The sequence below is a fragment of the Oryctolagus cuniculus genome, chromosome 16, assembly GCF_964237555.1.
Source record: "Oryctolagus cuniculus chromosome 16, mOryCun1.1, whole genome shotgun sequence".
In the NCBI taxonomy this organism is placed as follows: domain Eukaryota; kingdom Metazoa; phylum Chordata; class Mammalia; order Lagomorpha; family Leporidae; genus Oryctolagus; species Oryctolagus cuniculus.
The window spans coordinates 61,569,836-61,586,326 of record NC_091447.1 but is presented as its reverse complement, the minus strand read 5'-3'; the positions used below and the strand labels follow the sequence as shown (position 1 = coordinate 61,586,326).

The following is a 16,491-nucleotide window of genomic DNA, read 5'->3' as shown; positions in this document are numbered from 1 at the left end:
AAGAAACTGATAGTCTGACAAGGCACTGTGAGCAAATCAGAAAAGACATCTATAGAGATGTTTCTCTGAGAAGCCCAAACATTCCCAAGCTAAAGCAGTCTAAATCACAATTTTGGGCTGAGAGAATCCCAGCAAAAGAAGGAGAGCAACTCTGGCATCACTGGTGGGGAAGCACCTCCTCTTGTAGCTAAGTGCCCTTGAGAGGGGGCTCCTGCATCCATGCCCACAGCTAAGAGAGGCTAATGGCAACACCAGTCAAGACACTTGACATCTAGATTTAAAAACCAGCGCTGTGGGCGTTGGTTTGTGTTCTGGCTGCTCCTCTTACAATGCAGCTCTCTGCTATGGTCTGGGAAAGCAGTGGAAGATGGCCCACATGTTTGGGCCCCTGCATCCATGTGGGAGACCCAGAAGAAGCTCCTTGCTTTGGATTGGCCCAGCTCCAGCTGATGCGGCCATTTGGGGGAGTGGGCCAGCAGATGGAAGACCTTTCTCCTTCCCTCTCTAACTCCACCTCTCAAATAAATAAAATCTTAAAAAAAAATACAATTAGCTGGACTCCAGATGCTAATGTAAAAACTGGAACTTTAGAGAAAAAAACAAACTAAAACCATACAGTTTCACGTGCTTTGAGGGATTTCTGGGTAATTCAGGCTCACAGTGTAGCGCCAGAACAGAGGTCTCAGAAGGGTGGGACTGGGCAAGGCCACCACACAGCCTCCCACCGCCACAGCAGGCTTATCTCAGTTCCCAGGACAGGGATTAGCGGCCGCCCTTCATCAGAAGGGGAGCAAAGCAGTTCAAGCCCAGGAGCAGGAAGCAGCAGCTGGCAAGGTGATAGTGTGCAGGAAGGCAGTGACACTGTGGTGCCGAAACAAACTGAGCCAAAAGTTTAACTGCCACACAGAAGGCAATGGGCTTAGCTGATGTGCACAGGGGCCACCCATTATGGGCTCTGATGAACACGTGTCCAGGAGGGGTCCAGGAGGCAGCCACCCACAGGAAGAAGACACAGCCATCTTGAAAATTTGTGTTTTCTCAGCTCCGGCCATTGCGGCCATCTGGGGAGTGAACCATTGGATGGAAGGCTCTCTCTCTCTCTGTCTCTCCTCTCTCTGTGTAACTCTTTCAAATAAATAAATCAATAAATCTTAAAAAAAAAAAAAAAGAAAATGTATGCTTTCTAAAAGCTGCAGTAAAACAAAAAATTTGCCAAATTTTCAAGTGTCTATTTCAGTGACATTAAGTATGTTTACTCTGTTATGCAACCACCATCGAAACTCTGCCATTAAATACTAACTCCTCACTCCCTCTGTCCCTGTCCATTCTATTTTACTCTATGAATTCAACTATAGAAAGTATCTCCTGTAGGGGCCAACGCTGTGGTGTAGAAGGTTAAGCCTCTGCCTGCAATGCCAGCATCCCTATGAGCACCAGTTCAAGTCCCAGCTGCTCCACTCAGTTCCCTGCTGATACGACTTGAAAAGCCTAAGAAAATGGCCCAGATACTTGGAAGCCCCTGCACCCATGTGGGAGACCAGGAGGAAGCTCCTGGCTTAGGTCTGGCCCAAGCACAGTCGCTGTGGCTGTTTGGGGAGTGAACCAGCAGATGAAAGACCTTTCTCTTTCAAATGAATAAATTATCAGACAGTACCTGCCCTTTTGTTTCTGGTCTCCCTCACTTAGCATAAAGTCCTCAAGGGTCACCAGTGTTGTAGCATTTCAGAATCTCAAGCTTTTATTTTATTTTAAAGATTCATTTTATTTATTTGAGAGTTAGAGAGAGAGGTAGAGACAGAGAAAGGTCTTCCATCTGCTGGTTCACTCCCCAGATGGCCGCAAAGGCTGGAGCTGCGCCGATCCGAAGCCAGGAGCCAGGAGCTTCTTCCGAGTCTCCCATGTGAATGCAGGGGCTCAAGGATTTGGGCCATCTTCTATGGCTTTCCCATGCCATTAGCAGAGAGCTGGATCAGAAGAGGAGCAGCCGGGATGCCAGCTGCTTCAGGCCAGGGCATTAACCCGTTGCACCACAGCGCTGGCCCCAGAATTGATGCATCCACTGATGGGCACTGGGGTGGCTCCTACCTTTTGCACTGACTAATGCTTTCATGAACGTGGCTGAAGGCACATCTATTTTCACCCCAGGGCACAGATGCTGGCACCTCACTCATTTCACACAATGTCCCATCTCAAATCAGCAGCAGAAACAGTGTACATCAGTCAGTCAGGATTCCTTTTCCCAGATTCCAGCAGGGTCAACACGTATCCAAAAAAGCAGACTGGCCTTTATAAAACAGACTTTTTCTGCAATGAAGACAGTGGGGGATAAATCCACGAGCAAGGACACAGTTAAAGTTGCAAAGTGGGGGCCGGCACTGTGGTGCAGCGGGTTAATGCCCTGGACTGAAGTGCCAGCATCCCATATGGGCACCGGTTCGAGACCTGGCTGCTCCATTTCTGATCCAGCTCTCTGCTATGGCCTGGGAAAGCAATAGAAGATGGCCCAAGTCCTTGGGCCCCTGCACCTGAGTGGGAGACCTGGAAGAAGCTCCTGGCTCCTGGGTTCAGATCGGCGCAGGTCCGGCCATTGCAGCCAATTGAGGAGTGAACCAGTGGATGAAAGACCTTGAAAGACCTCTCTCTCTGCCTCTCTTCTCTGTGTAACGCTTTCAAATAAATAAGTAAATCTTAAAAAAAAAAAAAAAAGTTGCAAAGTGTTCAGCCCAGCAGTCCCAGGAGCGCCTGTACCCTGCCCAGCAATATTCTCTCCTCGGCATACTGTGCAGCTTCCGAATTCTCAATGCTCAGCACCTGCCCTGGGGAGAGACCAATACTGAGCAACACTGTGCAGAATACACAGTTGGCACTGGGAAGCCTCAGGGAAAAAAAAATATTGATTCCTCAGGCCCTTCATACAGACAGTTCAACAAAAAGGGGCCCTCGTCAGTGGAGTGAGTACTCAAGAGTTTCAAAATCACCCAGGAGATTCTAACATCAAGCCACCTAAATCTCTACACAATCAAGAAACACAAGACCAGGTCAGGACACACACCAGGAGTCTACAAATTTTCACAAATGTGACTCACAGCCATTTTCTCATCATCTTGAACAAGTCAGAAATGAAAATACCAAGGCAGAATGCTCACTGTCCTCCGTTTCTGCAACTGTAACTGATAAATGCCTGGCCCCACAGCTCACACCAGCAAGAGACTCTGGCTCCAGGTGGAAACACCTCACGCATAGCACATTTCCTGGGCCCACTCACTTCCTCTCCAGTCCAAAAACCAAGGGGATGAGAAACCGAATGACGACACATGTCTTTGCTGCTAGCACAAAATATGACCGAAACTTAGCTATCCTGACGCCTGGGAGATGGGAAAGGGGGCAGGCTAACGCTTAAAGAACCAGCACAGAAATCCAGGGCTAATTTGAAGTCTTTTCAACCACAGGGAGCCAGCAATTTAGGATAGGCTCACGTTCCAAGCCAATTCTTGGGACTCCTCCGCTGAGTTCCCAGGGAAGAATGCTGTAAATGATGGCTAAGTGCCAGGGGTAATCCAAAATGAACAGACTCGCTGATCCCCTCAGAGCCTGGGGCTCTAGGGGCTGGCTGCTGTCCAAGAGCTCTGGGAGGCAGAGCCAGTGTAGGGTGTCTGGGCCCTGTGAGAAGTGGCATGGCAGTCCAGAATAGTGATGGGGGCAAGCTATCCCAGGCCCCATGCTGAAAGGCCATTCATGGAGCAAAGAACGAGCCCATCCAGCTCCAAAAAGAGAAGAGACAAAACTGTGCTTTGGCTATGATTATTTTCCCAATTGTCTCAACACTCAATGCTGTAATACTACTTCATGCTGTCTTAGTTTGTAATTTCTGAAGGAGACAGCAGCCCAGGGAACAAACCAGATGGTTGTTCATACACCGTGTCCACCCCAGAGCAGCTGGAGGAAACCATGCCACATCCCACTGTAGACTGGGGATGCCACAGCACACGTCTGGTGTCTACACGAACTATCCTTGGCACCTCAAGGCACCAGCACATGGCAAGAGACCAAGGAATAGTGTCAGGTTCCCCATTTCTCTTTTGGAGACTTTGAGATCTCTCCCTTTGCATACATACACTAAGCTTTCTCTGCCTGAAATGCTCTATCTTCCATGACATACTCTCTGGGTAAGAGAAGCCTTGCCAAGTGCCCCGCCCTTGTGCCTATCTCAACCCTGCCTTGGGTGGCCTTCCCAAATGTTCTCGAAGCCAAAGTCCGTCTTATCACAATCACAGGATCTACTTAATGCCAAAAAACCAGATGTGTCCCCAGGACCTGGCACAGAGCAGAGATGTCCCTTCTCACCACACCTTTTCAATCACATTCAAACTAGTGCAATACAGGAAAAGGAAAGCAAACAAGAGGGGTACAGATCGGGAAAGAAGAAACAAAGCTGTCTTTGTTCACAGGTGAAGACTGTTGACACAGAGGGTCTCAAAAAAGTGACAAGAAAACACCTGGAACTAAGAACACAGGGTAAGAGAGACAAGGCTGACAAAGCAGCATGGGCATCGGAATCGGAGACTGAGGCAACCTCATGACCCACCACCCTGCGATGCTGTGACCAGGACTGCTCTCCTTCTTCTAAGTCCATCCTGATGGGGACACCACTGAGTTTGCAAGGTGACAGGCTCCCATATACAAACAGACAGGAAGAAACCCAAAGCCCAGGACAGAGGCTCCTACCCCCTAGAGACACCTACACGACTAAGGACTAAAACCAGGGACATTTAAACTCTAAGAACTGAACCAAAGTGCACAAGTAAACAACACTGCTTCTAGCAAAAGGTTAAAAAATATTAGTTTCTTCTTCTCTCACATACAAATGGGTAGCCACAGGATGTGAAACAGTGGCAGCATTGGAATTACATTCTCATCGTCCTGACAAGACTCAGCTCAGTAGCCAGGCCTGGCCTGCACTGTGGCACCCCCACATGTCAGAAGGGCAGGGAGACCTGTACTCTCCTACTGACCAGACCAGATGGGCTGCAGAGCTTCCCCACTCCTGCTTCTGTGGGCATGCACTACCTGAGAGGGCTTTCTTCCTTTGCTGCTGCTGAGGAAATAGGAGATGGAATACACTGCTCCCTTGCCCTCCCGAATACAAAATTAACAGAACAGAGAAACACTCAGGGCTCTGCCTTCACAGAGTTTTACAACTGCTGAGGACGAGGAGGTGGGGGTCAGACTTCAGTGGACTTTTATTTACCCACTGAAGTGTGACATTACTCTCAGCACCTTTCTTTGTGTATCTACTAGCCACATACAGGGAACTTTGAATTTGCATAGCTAATGGGTCTCCTAAGAGTTATGCTGACATTTCAGCTGCTTTTGCACAAGGCTCCTGTCCAGTGGGAAAGGCTCCACCTGCTCCAGCCCACCTCGCAAAAAAAGCAGCTGTGAGCTCCAACTAGGAGAGTCCTCATTTCCTCTGCATGAGACCAGCCCTCCTCACAGGAGATGATGTAAGAGGCAGAAAGCAGCCTCTGAAGCAACACACATGGACCCAGCCCAGGAAACCCAAACACTGTGAGCTCCCGAGGGACCAGGAGCAGGGCAAGGAGGTGCTGCTTATTTGTGTTCCCAACTCCATCTCATCTGTCAAGCAAAAGGGAGGCAAACAGGGTTGTAACTGCCATTAAAACCAGTAGTGTTCTCAGCCAAGAGAGCCACCAGGAGGCGGACACCCCACTGTGCAGCGGCCAACAATCACAAGCAAGGGCGCTCTGTGCCAGTCCTCTGCAGGGCTCAAATACCCACAATACAACTCGGACTTCGATATCAAGTAATGGTTGACCGCTGGGTTCTGCAAAAGACACACACACAGATTCCACTGGAATATCTGGTGTGCGTCTGTCTGAACCTTGGGTATGCCTATACAAGATTGTGGTTAACTTGAACGACTTTCAAGAGAAGAACAGCAAAATGCTCTTCTTGCAATCTTAACCAAAAAGTGTTCAGTGACATCCCTTCTTCCCCACCTCACCTTGTAAAAGAGCTACAGCCACCCTAACCAAACCTAACCTACCTGAACCAAAACCGTAACAACCCCTTACTATAACCAGAAAACCAATTTCACAGAAAAATGAGACACCATTCAATTCAATCCACTGGGTGCCTAGAGAGAGAAAACAGGCCCCATGCTCACAGATTCCCCGTGCAGCTCAGTCTGATTGCCTGGGATTCTGGCATTGGGTAACTGCTGAACCCCTTTATGGTCACGCCCTGGGTACCATAGTTGTGGCACAGTGGCACCACTAACATTTGCAGAAGTGGACTCGGGTAACCAAAGCATTCAGCTACCATGGCTGCAGGCCAGGCACCCCACTCTGCAGAAGCAGGCAGTGCACTGTGCCAGGCAGAAGTGGTTCTGGTTGCTTGCTGCTTGTTTGTGACCCGTGTGTCTGCCTTAAGGCAAGAGGCCTCATGGCTCTCTTAAACGGCGTTCATCACACAACAGAGTACCCTACACCCCACCCCACGTGCACAAGAACATGCACAGACACACACACATTCTCACTCCCCACCTCTCTCTAAAAAGAATTCTGACTGACGGTTGTTGCCACTGTCACACAATTCGTTCTTGGTGATTTAAGTGCTCAGTCAGCACCGTAATCAACTTTGGAGTACCTGGGCAGGGTTGGGGGGTGGGGTGTGTGGGTAGGGTCTGGGGCACCCAGGCTTTGGCCAGTCCTAGGGGAAGAGCTGCAGTTCATTTTGTGATTTCCTGGCTTCCAGCAAAACTCCCAGGATGGGGCAAACATGGAGAGGCACACTGAACAGAGGGACTCTGGCATGCTGTCCTGCTCCCTCCTCCCAGAGCAAGCCTACATTTCTCTCTCTCTCAGGAGTGGAAGGCCCCATATGCCAGCGGTCACTTGTTCGCTTTCCCTCTCTGTCCTTTCAGCAAGTGTTCCCCTACTTCTGCATCCCACCCACCCTGGCTTTTAAAGACTCATCCCAGAAGACACAGCTTAACTTCTGGTCTGGAGAGAACCTGCAAAGCAGTGGCTCTCATTTCTGGCTGCAGAGAGTCACCTGGGAGCTCAGCCTGGAACAGCCCCAGTGCCTTTTGGAGAGTAAGCCAGTGGAAGATCTCTGTATCCCTCTTGTCACTTTGCCTTTCAAAAAAAAAAAAAAAAAAAAAAAAGTAGCGTAGAGGAAGCATCATTTAAACAGAATTTTATAAAATGCACACAAATAACAAAAAAAGAATAGATATATATTTGGTTAAGAAAAAAAGGTCTGGCAGAGAGAAAATTTTTCAAATTACTTATCCAACAAAGACTTGCATCTGGAACATATAAACTCCCAAACTCAAAAAAAAAAAAAAAAAAAGAAGAAGAAGAAGAAGAAAACCGCATAGAGCTTCAGCAGTTCACTCAAGATCTATGTAAGGCCAATAAGCACAGGAATAGATGTGCTTAGGAAATGAGAATTAAAGCCATAAGGTGACAGCACTGCCCCCGCCCTAGTCCCTGTAAAAACGGGCAACTTCAGAACGCTCACCCACTGCTGATGGCAATGAACAATGGCGGGTGGACTCCCTGGAAACACCTCACAGTTATGAAGCTGAACATTTACTCTAGTGACTCAGCCGTGCTGCTTGCAGGTCTTTAACCAAAAAAGGGGGGGAACATTCACATGGGGAAACATATATGAATATCCAGTCACTTCATTCACAATCACCAAAAACCTAGGGACCACACATTTGCCCTTCAACTGGGGAGTGCAGATGAAGCTCTGGAATGGAATGGTACTCAACAACCAAAGGTAACTACTAAGACACTCCATAGTGCACTTGCCAAATGCACTATAGGTCAAGGGACAGTAGCCTGACTCAAAAGACCACCCGCTGTATGACTCCACTGGATGTGACATTCTAGGAGAGGCAGAAACACATTCACAGCTGTCAGGTGCTGGAGGAAGGAAGAGGGCTGGAAACACAGAGGCAAAGAAAGCTGTGCAGCACTGGGTTGGGGGGTGGGGCTGGAAACTTCCAGTATCTTCTCATCTGGTGGTTTGGCAAGGGTGGATTTTACTGCATATAAACTTAGGAAGGTGAATAAACAAACCAACAAATCCCATGTGGGTTCCCACACCCCTCTACCTCAGACCTGCTGGAGACTCCCAAAGGCTGAGGGCGCTGCTCTGTGTGGAGACCAGAACCTCATCTGAACACCAGAGCTCAATGGTAACCTAGGGACTACCAACAGACTGTAGATGGAACAGCTCCTCTCTAAGACCAGCAGGCTCCCAAAGGGTACCTGAGGTGTGTGAGGAGCTCAGTATTATTCCATCAAAAGCACTGCGGTGGGGGGACCCTAACTAGGGGCGTCTGGCTTAGTGCTCAAGATGCCAGAATCTCATTGCTGCCTGGGCTGGAGTTCTGGTTCCAGAGCAGGTGATGGCTCAAGTACTTGGGTCCCCTGCCATCCACACAGGAGCCCTGAGTTGAGTTCCAGACTCCTGGCCTCAGCCTCATTCAGCCCTGGCTGTTGTGGGCATTTGGAGAGTAAACCAACAGCTGAAATCTGTGTGTGTGTCTGTATGTGTCTCCTTTCAAATAAATAAGAAAGAATATTTCTCATACTAATGCTTCCTGGAGGACCCTGGCTCAATTTTTTTTTTTAAATGATTTATTTGAAAGTTAGAGTAACACAGAGAGAGGAGAGGCAGAGAGAGAGAGAAAGTCTTCCATTCAATGGTTCACTACTCAATTGGCCGCCACGGCCGGAACTGTGCCAATCCAAAGCCTTGGCTCAATTGTTAAGTGATGATTAGTAAAGATGTTTGCCTCTGAAGGCATGGCAAGAGGCAGGTGAGGGCTCCTAGGCAACAAAGTGCCAGAGACTCCAAACTCCCTACTAGTTCTCACAGAATTTTTTCAGGTTAAAAGGAAAAAAACAGCATTACGAAGGAGAAGCCATTATTAACACCTGTTTCTACAAACAGCACCAAGGGTTTGGTTGGAACCCAGTTCTGAGGGAACACCATGTGCACAGACCCTCTCTGTCACCTCTGACTGATGTGACAGCCACTACCTCTATCACAGAGGCCAGAGTTCACATAACCACTCCTCTCTGTTGTACAACATGATGCTTCCAGTTTTTCAGATACAGAAATTACAGTGTAGTCCATCTGATGGCTGATTATTACATGCCCAGCTCAATGGTCCCCTCTTAAAGGCACCTGATAAAGCTCTTGATCCCATACTGCAGGCCTGGTCTGAGTCCCAGCTATTCCGCTTCTGACCCAATTTCCTGCCCATGAGAAGGCAGAGTATGATGGGCTCAAGTACTTGAGCCTCTGCCACTCAAGTGTGCGTTCCAGATGGAGTTTTTGGCTCCTGGGGGCATTTGAGGATTAAGATGGAAGACGTCTCTTCCTCCTGTCACTCTACCTTTCAAATAAATAACTTTTTTTTGAAACGTGGTCAGCAAGAACATCCACAACAGCCTCTCTGAGCAATGCCAGGAGTCGATGCCCTTAGGAATCAGGGCATCCCAAAGCTCTGACATCTGACAGCCTGGGCAGGATGAAAGCACTCACAGCACAAGCAGAAATGTCCTCACCCTTCACGGTCAATGCTCTCTTCCAGAGACAAACAGTGTCTCTCTGATCACTGACATATGGAGATCCACCACACAAGCCCACCCCGTTCAGAGGCAGTTCAGAGAAGGCGCACTGTGGCACAGATGCTGGCTCCCGCCAGATCCCCAGCTGTCTGTCTGCCCACGGGGATGTACACTGGGTATCTGCACACGTGGTCACTGGCAGTCACTAAACAAGCTTTTCTGTTCAACAAGGCTGAGCTCTACTCCAGCCCTGAGGCTCCCCATCATGCTTAGAAGTGTTGGACGCAGCCTTGTGACTGCACCAGGGCCAAAGCAGTGGTCAAAACACATCTATAGGCTTCCATTTCTAGAATGCACTAGCTATCACATGAAATCAGATCGAGGACTGGCTGAGCGGTTGCCTGTGCCAGGCACGCTCTGCACACAGCTATACATTCTCCAAGCTGCCAGTGCCCTGCTGGGGGATTTGCTGAGCAGCCAAACCCAGTCTGGCCACGATGCCTGTAGTAATTGGCAGGCAAGTACTGGTAGCAACTTTCCCAGCTAAGTGCCAACTTCCCCTGAGTGTCCACATGCCTAGGGAATGCAGCTGGACTCAGTCCAAGAGCAATTACTGAATGCCTACTGAGGCACAGGGCCCCATGTGTGCATATGCTACATTCTGACCCCACAAGAACCTGGCACAGCAGAGGGACCACAATCTGCTGTGGCAGAGGAAGCGGATACTAAAGGCAACCAGCAGTTCATCAGAGGTCACACAGTCCACTAGGGAGCTGGATCTTCAGGACTCCTCACCCTGAACCTAAAAAAACCTTTTCCTGATCAAGGGCCTAAACTGTAAAGACTTATTTGTTTATTTGAAACGCAGAGTGTGCGCGTGTGTGTGTGTGTGTGTGTGCGGGGGCGGAATCTTCCACCTGTTGGTTCAGTCCTCAAAAGCCTTCAACAGCCAAGACTGGACTAGGCCAAAGCCAGGAGTCACAAACTCCATCTGGGTCTCTAACATGGGTAGCAGGGACCCAAATACTGTGGCCATCATTTGCCACCTCCCAAATGCCCCAACAGGAGGCTGGGTCTGAAGTGAGAGCATGGCTTGAACCCAGAAATTCCAAAGTGGGGTGCAGGCATCCCAAGTAGCAGCTTAACCCACTGGGCCACGATGCCTGCCCATTTACAACTTTTAGAAGAAAATATACAACAAATTTGACTTCACAGTAGAGCTCTTCTCAACAACCATTATACACTCATTAATTCACCTATAGAAAGATCTTGTTTATCCAAAGATACTGTAAAAGTGGGGAGGTGGGGAAGGAAGATTTTTGCAAAAACAGCTACTCAAATTCTACAAAGAAATCCTGCAAGTCGACATAAAAAGATAAGCTACCCAAAAGAAAATGAGCAAAAGACAGAAACAGGCATTTCAAGCAAGGACAAGTCAACCTGAGAAACGATGCTCAGTCATTAATCATAACAACTTATCAAGACTAGCAATAAACAAGTCTGTCAATCCAGTGACAATGGAAATGTACTTCAATATTTTGAGACACAGGGAGGAAAACTGCTGCAACTGTTTCTGGAAACAATTTTGCTTTATGACATTTACCTGCATGTGCATCCTGGGTGCACGCACGCAGGCAGAACACTCAGCATGCTCCTAATGGCACCTCTCCCAAATGCTACTGACTCACATGTCCACCCATACAGGAATACATACACAGCTACATTCTCACACATCAGTGAAAATGAATGAGCTATAGCTACCACAGCCTGTCTGAATTTTAAAATGAGGAAGTGGCACAACTCTGCAAATGGTATACCACCACTAACATAAGGCTCAAACACAACAGAATTAAGCAACTATTTAGGGATACTCACAGCTGAGACAAAACTAGAAAAGGCTGGTAAACTCAAAATCAGGAGGGGCAAGGAAATGAGGTCAAAAAGAACACAAAGGAAGCAGAGGTGACCAAGCTGTCAAGCTGGGAGACACAAACTAGAATCATTCAAATCTGAAGTGCAATCTGAGCCACTGCACTTTCAATCACCTGTGACTGAGTCTCCGTGCACTTTCAGTGAAACCAGAGCACTTCGGGGGGGGGGGGGGGTAGGAGCTCACCAGGAATAACAAGCACAGGACCTTCACAACCTTGAGGGGGAGGTGGAGTGTTCACTGCCCCATTTTACCAACAGGGAAACAAAGGCTCAGGCTGAGGTCAAGCAGCCTGACCCAGATCACTGCCCACACAGCTCCACAGCCCAGTGAGTGGCTCTCCACGTTCGACTTCAGTGTCAGCAGGCACATCAGTACTCAGCTGCTCACCTCTCCTGGGGTAGTTCATTCTATCTGCAGCAAACTCTCATTGGCAGCAAAAAACATACAAGACGCACTTTAAACCAATCACGAAATGCAACAGTTGAATACCTCATTTCCTTCACAAGACAGTGCCAACAGCAGTTCAACAGCAAAAAGATACAGTTGGTTTCAAAAGTTAAGAGGCAGTGCCACAGAAGATCCCTAATGAGTCAAGTCTTCACCCAACACTAATAGCTGTTTTGAAACAAGGTAGGCGTTGTGGCACAGCAGGTTGAGCTACTGCTTATGAGTCCAGCATCCCATACAGCAACTCCAGCTGCTCCTCTTCCCACCCAGCTCCCTGCTAATGCCCCTGAGAAGGCAGCTGCCACCCACATGGGACAGGAGACCCCAATGGGAGTCCCTGGCTCCTGGCTTTGGCCTGGCGCAGCCCTGGCTGTTGAGGCTACTCTGGGCAGTGAATCCACAGATGGAAGAGATCTACTTCCCTCCCCCAACCCATGACTCTGGCTTGCCAATTAAAAGAAAAGAAAGAGGGAAGCAGCCCCACCTCCTTACTGCACCATACATTAGGTTTGCACACAAGGTCACCCCACAACTGGCACATCAAAGACAGACTCACTGGAGGGGAGAATACTGCGAGAAAAGAAAGGAGAAAGATGGCTGCCAAGGTTGAGGGAAGGGGCAAAGAGAGAGCAGCTGTTTGACAGATTTTGATCTATGCTATAAAAGAGATGTGCGGCACAACCATGAACTTGCAGTATAAACATTACTCTCTGCGTAAAAGCTGCCTGGGATGCCTCCATTCTATATGGGAGTGCCTGGTTCAGGCTCCACCTACACTTCCCATCCCACTTCCTGCTGATGTGCACGCAGGGAAGCAGCAGGTGATGGCTCAAGCAGTTAGGTCTCTGCCATCTGCACACGAAGACCAGGATGGAGTTCTGGGCTTCTGGTTCACCCTGGCCCAGCCTCAGCTGTTGCAGGCATTTTGGAAGTTGACACAACAGAATGGAAGATTTTTTTCTCATTTATTTATTTATTTGGAAATCAGAGTTACACACAGAGAGAAGTGCAAGGTGTCCAGCACGTAACCAATCTTCCCAGGCAGATGAATCAATTAATTCACAAGCTTTTATTGAGATTCTGCTCCCAGGCTAGGTTCCCCGGTCGCAACAGAGCGGGGACTGGGGAAGTTGTGCGTCAAATATTGGAAGGGCTCCTTTTATAGATACAGGGCGTGGGGGTTAAAGGTTAAAAAAGTCTGATCCTCATTGGTTGACCTTTAGGCACCTGCGGGGACCTTGACAAAGACTTTTCTTCCCTGGAAGTGCAGGTAGGGACTCTCCATTCCCAGAAGTATAGGCCGTCCCTCCTTGCAGATCCCAAAGCTACCAAGAAGGAGGCAGAGAGACAGAGGTCTTCCATCTGGTGGTTCACTTCCTAATTGGCCACAACGGCTGAAGCTGCGCTGATCTGAACCCAGGAGCCAGGAGCTTCTTCCAGGTCTTCCATGTGGGTGCAGAAGCCCAAAGACTTGGGCCCTCTTCTACGGCTTTCCCAGGCCATAGCAGAGAGCTGGATCAGAAGTGGAGCAGTCAGGACTCGAACAGGCGCCCATATGGGATGCAAGCACTGCAGGCAGCAGCTTTACTCGCTATGCCACAGTGCCGTGCCCCAAAAAAGATTTACTTGAAAGGCAGAGTTACAGAGATGGAGATACCGAGAGATTTTTCATCTGCTGGTTCACTCCCCAAATCACTGGCTGTAATGGCCAAGGCCAGTCCAGGATGAAGGAGCTTCTTCGGGGTCTCCCATATGGTTGGCAGGGGCCCAAGCATTTGGGTCTTCTTCCCCTGCCTTCCCAGGCAACCTAGCAGGGAGCTGGATCAGAAGTGGAGCAGCTGGGACATGAACCAGTGTCAACATGGGATGCCAGCACCAGTGTTGCAGGTGGTGGCTCCACCTACCTTGCCACAATGCTAAACTTAAAAAAAAAAAAAAAAAAAAAATTATGATGGTAAAAGTTATGTTGTGTTTTGTACCACGAAGAAAAAACAAAGTGGGCAGGAGGCTTCACCACAGATTCCTCAAGTCTAAAATGGAGATAAGACTTTAAAAGAGCTAGTGTGATGGCAGAACGGGAAGCTACACCAAGTGCTCAATGAGCATCCACCATTTATGAAAGTGAGTGTCGTAACTGAATAATAATCTCAGAATGTTTGTATTTCATAAGCCCACACTCGTGAAGCAGAACCAAGTAGGCCACACCAGCCGCTCTGCAGTCTGATTACGTGGGCTTTGTCCTGCTAGCTGCTGACAGCCTGCATCTGGTGGGACCCAGTACTCAGCATACACGCAACTAGAAAAGCCCGGGGGGGGGGGGGGGACTGCGTGTGCAGACCAGATTCTGGAACTTCTGCCTCAGGAATGCCTGAGCCATGAAGTCATCGTGTGCTCTGGCTTGCTTGCTTCAGGTGGATCCGCCACTGGCATTTTCACCTTAAGTCCCTGCTAGAAATTTCCATCTCATTCTCCATATGCAAAGATAATGGGCCAGTCCTCCCCAGAGCTCTGATCAAAAAAGAAGGGGATGGGAGAAGGGTATGGAACGAATAAAGTGAAAGATAATCAGATAAAGAGAATTCCAAAGAGAGGTGGATAATTTTCTATGCTCCAAGAACAAACAGAAGGGCAAAACTAAAGAACAGGACACTTAAGGAGGTAACCAGAGTTCACTCAGGATGGACAGTTCCAGAAAGCAAACAAGCAAAGTCCTTCCCCCTGAAGCCAACTCATGTTCTCACCCCTACAGGCACAGCTATCTCACTCTAGGGCCTCTCTGGGATGCATTTTCCTACAAAGGGGTGGCCCTAGCTCCCAAAGGCAGAATCCATCATCCTTAACTAGCTCCTCATCCTAAATACTGGCCCCTCCTCTTCCCCTATCCCCAGGGAGGCATAACTCACCCTTCTAGCAATGTCCGTTGTCTGCCCTATGTGATCTAGACCTACCTATGCATTCCAGATCTGCATGTCCAACTGCCTCCAGGGCAGTGTCCACAATGATGCCACCCTAGGAAAGTCCCACTTTCTCTCTAAAGGTTGTCAAGGCAGGTTGATGGCAGCAGTATGAGTGCTCCAGCTCCTTTCAAAGGCTCATATATCTCAGAGGCAGTGCTTACCAAGACGGGACAGCGCAGGGGTAAGAACACTTTCATCACCTGGTAACTTACAGCAAGTTAGATCCAAACTGGACCTGGAAGATGAGGGCACTAGAGGTGAAGGCACCTGGGAAACTGAAGATGCAATCAGGAGTTCAGGGAGCCACAGGGCGAGAACTTGTGTTTTAGAGCAGGAAGACGGCTGTGCTGCAGAAGTCTATGAATTTCCATCATGTGCTTTTCAACTAGCTTACTCGTCAAGTTTTGCATGAAGCACGTTTAATGATTCTTACCATCTTCTCTGTCCTGGCTTTCCTCACAGCTACTCAGAGCCAAACTCTTACTGAATGAGATCATCTGTCGGTTTACAAAGTGAAAGGAAAGTCTTTTAAAAGTACAATAACAAGTCCTTCCTAGGCACACCTGCTAAATGAAAGGCCAGCTTTCTAGCACTGAGACACTGCCCAGCAATGGAGATGGCAGAATTCCTCACACATTTCCCTCACTCCCACAGTCACGGCTTTAGGGAACCACCTCTGCTCACCATCAAGTCCTCAATGCACACACAGAACACAGCATAGTGCCTGGACTACCTAGGACATCTAGCATGAATGCTGACATGAGTGCTGAGCCGAGTTCCATTTCAGCATGTCTGCCCCACGCAGGAAATTCCCTTGACACGAGAGTCCCTAAGAAGAGAAAGAGTCCTCAAGGCGAGAAAACACACCAATGAGTAGAAACTCAGTTTCACCCTACAATAAGCCGTGCTTCAAGGCTGCCACATCACCCTTGATGTTAACAAGCCTGCGGCACCTGAACTAAAAAGACCTGGTTACTCACTTCCCCTCAGCCTCAGCTCTGCGCTCGCAGACTTTCACTGGAGCGACAAAGGAAAAACCGGAAGTGAAACCAAATCAGGGCAGCTCCGTGGCTACTGAAACTGTTTCGAGGAGGTCGAATTCCTCTTGACTGAGTGTCTTCATGGGAGACTCCAAGGGAAGGTGGCTGTGCCTTTCCAGACCAGAGGTCTGGGTGAAAGGAGCTCTGCCCAGTACAGAGTCCTACAACCACGGGGCCAGTGCTGTGGCACAGCCGGTAAAGCTGCCGCCTGCAGTGCTGGCATCCATATGGGTGCTGGTTAGAGTCTTGGCTGCTCCTTTTCCAATCCAGCTGCTAATGCACCTGGGAAAGCAGCGGAAGATGGCCCAAGTCCTTGAGTCCCTGCACCTGCATGGGAGACCCGGAAGCAGCTTCTGGCTCCTGGCTTTGGCCCGGCTGAGCTCAGCCACTGTGGCCATTTGGGGAGTGAACTAGTGAATGGAAGACATCTCTCCCTGCCTCTCCCTCTGTTACTCTCTCAAATCAATCTTAAAAAAAAAAAAAAAAAAAAAAAAAAA

The 16,491-nt window shown here is 48.8% G+C and overlaps 1 protein-coding gene across 7 annotated transcripts in view; it reads right to left on the bottom strand.

Moving 5' to 3' along the window:
- Nucleotides 1-16,491, bottom strand: part of BRD4 (bromodomain containing 4) — an 81,276-nt gene that overhangs the window by 52,188 nt on the left and 12,597 nt on the right. The window contains exon 1 of one of the 7 annotated variants that reach the window (XM_070058788.1): nucleotides 1-16,491. This exon is cut by the window's left edge and continues 13,320 nt beyond it. The exons of the other annotated variants lie outside the window; for them this stretch is intronic. The gene's annotated coding sequence lies outside the window, so the exon portion shown is untranslated. 7 annotated transcript variants of the gene reach the window in all.